The sequence below is a fragment of the Pteropus alecto genome, unplaced genomic scaffold, assembly GCF_000325575.1.
Source record: "Pteropus alecto unplaced genomic scaffold, ASM32557v1 scaffold123, whole genome shotgun sequence".
Lineage (NCBI taxonomy): Eukaryota > Metazoa > Chordata > Mammalia > Chiroptera > Pteropodidae > Pteropus > Pteropus alecto.
In genome coordinates this window covers 2,374,402-2,379,493 of record NW_006433950.1, presented here as the reverse complement: position 1 = coordinate 2,379,493, position 5,092 = coordinate 2,374,402, and positions in this window count along the sequence as shown.

The window sequence follows — 5,092 nt, the reverse complement described above, 5'->3', positions numbered from 1 at the left end:
TGGGCCGCTGGCCTCCCCGCCTCGGCCTGGCCTCGCGCGGGGCCATGTGGCCAGCCTTCCTCGGCCCGCAGCCCCTTTGACTCCCGGGAAAATCTCCTCCTGTTAATCTGTGGCCGTCTCCACGCAGCCTTTTGTCTACTATTTGAGTCAGCACATTCGGCGATCACATCTGGCGTCTGCAGTCGCCCCTGCTGGGTGGGCCACTGGCGAGCGGTTTGACCCCGGTGGGCCTGCGTGTTCTCATCCCTGAAATGGGTGGGGTATAACAGCACTTACCTTGGAGGAGCTCTTGATAGTCAGACGAGTTAATATGGAGGGAGGTTTAGAGCGGGGATAGCGTCCTGCACCGTCACCCAGGTGCCTCTGCTTCCCGGCCCTGTACCGCGGTGGGCATCCCGCTTCCGTGTGTCATTTCTGTTTTGCCTACTTAATGTTCGATTGATAAATTTTCCCTAGGTGGGCAGGATGGTGCTCTTCTTACCTTTGCTCACCCTGTATCCCCTGCCCCCAGCTCTGTGCCTGGGTGGAGTCCGAAGCCAGCGTTGGCTAGGCTGGGGGTAAAGGGGCGATCAAGATGGTTCTGACTTCGGTCCGAAAGAGGCGTTTGACAAGCATGGCGGGCTTGGGGCATGGTTTGGGACCTCCATGTCTGGGGAAAGTCAGCTCAGGTCCTATATATTACCCTTGAAGGAATTGGACCTCGAAAGTACCAAACTGAGATTTACCTTTTCTTACGATCATCTTTGTATTTCAGTTTTGTCCCAGCCCCAGGGGCAATGGAAGGCAAGACTATTTTGGGGGTGAATGTCTCTCGCCAGGGCTCTCCCATAGGGGAGGAGGGAGAGCAGACAGGCCACCTGCAATTCGGTGTTGGCTTTTTAATGCTGCCCTCAATGCTGAGAACACACTGGAAGCCCCCAGCACTGCTCTCAGGTGATCACTGCCATCTTGGGTGAAGTTTCATTTGCCGCTTCTGGCTGAGTGGTGGGGTGACCCTGTCCCCAAGCTCGTGGTGGAAAATCTGATTTCCCCCCTTGCACGTTTGTAAGTTGACAGCTAAAGTATTTTTCATTGCACTTCTAAAGAATTGCAAAAGGTATCATTACCCTTCTAGCCTGTCTTTATTATATGTTTAACTATTTTGAGCAAAATCTAGAGGTTGCACATTTAGCTCATTTAGTTAATGGAAATCGTCTGGCAAAACAGAACTGGCCAAATTGGGCCCCACTGTCCAACCCAGAAGTCTGACTTCATTTTTAAAAATAGCTTATTGGGGTATAATTTACATATCATGCATTCCACGCATTTAAAATGTAATAGTTTTTAGTAAACTTACATAAACTATTACTACAGTTAATTCTAGAATATTTTATGACACCAAAAAGATGCCTCATGCCCATTTTTAGGCACTTCCTATCCTACCCCAGGCAACCAATGACCTGCCTGTTTTTATGAATTCACATTTTCTGGATATTTCATATAAATAGAATCATCATATAATTTGTAGACTTTTGTGACTGACTTTCACTTTAGCATAAAGTTGTTGAGGTCCATCCGTGTTGTAGCATATACTTAATTCCTTTTTGTTGTTGAATAGTATTTTATTGTATGGATATACCACATTTTTTCTATTTATCCATTTACCAGTTGATGGACATTTGAATTGTTTCCATTTTTGGGGTATTGTGAATAATGCTCCTATGAATATTCACATGCAAGTCCACACAGAGATAAGTTTCATTTCTCTAGGGTAGACGGGTTGAACTGCTAGGTCATGTAAATTTTTTAAAAAATTTTATTTTATTATTAGTTTCAAGTATACAGTTCATTGGTTAGACATTTGTATAGTTTATAAAACGGTCCCCCTAATTGCTCTTTCTCTCCTCTGGCTCTCACCTCGCCATTACGTTAATGCTAACTGCATTCCCTGTGTCGGTCATGTGGTAAATTTATGTTTAACTTTTAAGGACCTGCCAAACTGCTCTCCAGAGTGGCCGCACCATCTTACATTCCTACCAGTAACATGAGTTCCAGTTCCTTGTGTTCTCATCAACACGTGTCCGTTTAATTATAGCTATCCTTGTAGGTGCGAAGTGGTATCTCATTGTTGGTAAAATGCACACGACACAGTTTACCATCTTACCCATTTTAAGTTTACACTTCAGTAGTGTACAGTAAATTCACATTATTGCGCGATCATTCTCCAGGACTTTTTCAACTTGCAAAACTGAAACTCCTTACTCATTCTCCAACTCTCCATTTTCCCCTCCTCCCGACTGCTGGTAACCACCATTCTATTCTACTTTCTGTTTCTGTGAATTTGGCTACTCTAGATACCTCATATGAATGGAGTCATACAGTATTTGTCCTTGGGACTTGCTTATTTCACTTAGTATAATGTTCTCAAGGTTCATCCATGTTATAGCATGTGTCAGTTTCCTTTTTAGGGCTGAATAATATTCTGTGTGTGTCTGTGTATCACATTTTGTTGATGCACCTCATGGCTACTGTGAATAATGTTGCTATGGAACGTGAGTGTACATATATCTTCAGGACCCTGCTTTCAATTCTTTTGGATACATATGCAGAAGTGGAATTACTAGATCATATGATAGGTCTGTTTTTAATTCTCTGAGGAACTGCCATACTGTTTTCTATACTGGCTGCACTATTTCACATGTCCACCAACAGGGCACAAGGGTTCCGATTTCTCCATACCCTTGATCAACATTTATTTCTAGCTTCGTTTTTGGTAGTAACCATCATTATGAGTGTGATGATCTCATTGTGGTTTTGATTCGCATTTTCCTTATGATAACGTCAAGCACCTTTTCATGTTTTGTGCCATGCATACGTCTTTGAAGAAATGTCTACTCATCCTCTGCCTATTTTCGAATTGTTATTCGTCTTTTTCTTATTGAATTATAAGAGTTCTTTATATGTACTGGCTGCAAATTACTTATCAGATACAGTCATATCTCACTTTATTGTGCTTTCCTTTATTGTACTTCACAGATGTTGCGTTTTTTTGTTTGTTTGTTTGTTTGTTTTTAACAAACTGTAGGTTTGCGGTCAGCCTGAATGGAGCAAGTCTATCAGTGCCATTTCTCCAACAGTATTTGCTCACTTTGTGTCTCAGTTTGGTAATTCTTGCACTATTTCAGACTTTTTCATTATTACATTTGTTCTGGTGACCTATGTTCAGTGATTTTGATGTTACTATTGTAATTGTTTGGGGTGCTACAAACCACACCCATGTAAGACGGCAAACTTAATATGCGTGTTCTCATTTCTCCAGATGGCAAACTTAATATGCGTGTTCTCATTTCTCCATTGATCAAACATTCCCCTGTCTCTCTCCCTCTTCTCGGGTCTCCCTATTCCCTGAGACACAACAATATTGAAATTAGACCAATTAATGATCCAAGAGTGGCCTCTAAGCGTTCAGCTGAAAGGGTCACATATCTCTCACTTTATTTTTATTTTTATTTTTTTAATTTATATTTTTCAATTAGAGTTGACATTCAGTATTGTTTTATATTAGTTTCAGATGTACAGCGTAGTGGTCAGACATTTATATAATTTACAAAGTGATCTCCCAATTAGTCTAGTCCCCACCTGACACTATCCATAGCTATTACAGTATTATTGACCGTATTCCCCATGTTGTGCTTCACATCCCCGTGGCTATTTTGGAATTACCAATTTGTACTTCTTCATCCTTCACCTTCTTCAACCTTTCCCCCAACCCCCTCCCCATCTGGCAGTCACCAGTTTGTTCTATGTATCTGGGAGTCCGTTTTCATTTCGTTTGTGCATTTATTTTGTTCCTTAGATTCCACATACACAAGAAATCATATGGTGTTTGTCTTTCTCTGTCTTATTCACTTAGCATAATACCCTCCTGGTCCATCCACGTTGTTGCAAATAGTAAGATTTTGTGTTTGTGTGTGTGTGTGTGTGTGTGTGTGTGTGTATATATATTTTAGGGCTGAGTAGCAGTCCATTGTATGTATATACCACAACTTTTTTATCTAATCTATTGATTGGCACTTGGGTTGCTTCTATATCTTGGCCGCTGTAAATAGCACTGCAGCGAACATAGGGGTGCATAGATCTTTTTAAATGAGCGTTTTGACTTTCTTTGGGTAAATACCCAGAAGTGGAATTGCTGGGTCATAAGATAGTTCTGTTTTTAATTTTTTGAGGCACCTCTAAACTTTTCCATAGTGACTGTACAAATTTACAATCTCATCAAAAGGGCACGAGGATTCCCTTTTCTTCACATCCTCACCAACACTTGTTTTTTGATTTATTGCTGATAGCCATTTTGGCAGGTATGAGGTGATGCCTCTTTGTGGTTTTAATTTTCATTTCTCTGATAATCATGTTGATCATCTTTTCATGTCTGTTGGCCATCTGTGTGTCCATTTTGGAAAAATGTGTATTCTTGTCCTTTGCCCATTTTTTAATTGGATTGTTTATTTTTTTTTTTTAGTGTTGAGTTTTATGAGTTTTTTATAAATTTTGGATCTTAACCCCTTATCAGATGTATCATTGGCAAATACCTTCTATTCAGTAGGTCGTCTTTTCGTTTTGTTGATGGTTTCCTTTCTGTGCAAAACCTTTTTAGTTTGATGTAGTCCCACTTGTTTATTTTTTCTTTTGTTTCCCTTGCCCGAGGAGATACATCAGAAAAAATATTACTAAGAGCAGGGTCAGCGAGTTCACTGTCTGTGTTTTCTAGGAGTTTTGTGGTCTCAGGTCTTACATTTAAGTCTTTAATCTATTTTGAGTTTATTCTCGTATGTGATGTGGGAAGCTGGTGGAGGTGACCTTACTTCTGGTCAAACAGACTTGTTGCTGTTCATCCCTGTGATGAACACCCCACTCTCCCGGGCGGACAGGCTCGGAGTTGCGCTGGGAATTGGATGAACTAAGGCTGCGTTCCCTTCAGCGTCTCTTGTTGAAATTCTCTGCTTTGTTCTACTCTCCCCCGTTTCTTGAATCTTGTTCTGAAGTTTTACACTGGGTGATGCACCGGAGTAAGATTCCAGGCGGTGAGAGGCGGGTCTTTCTTTCGTACAGAGAG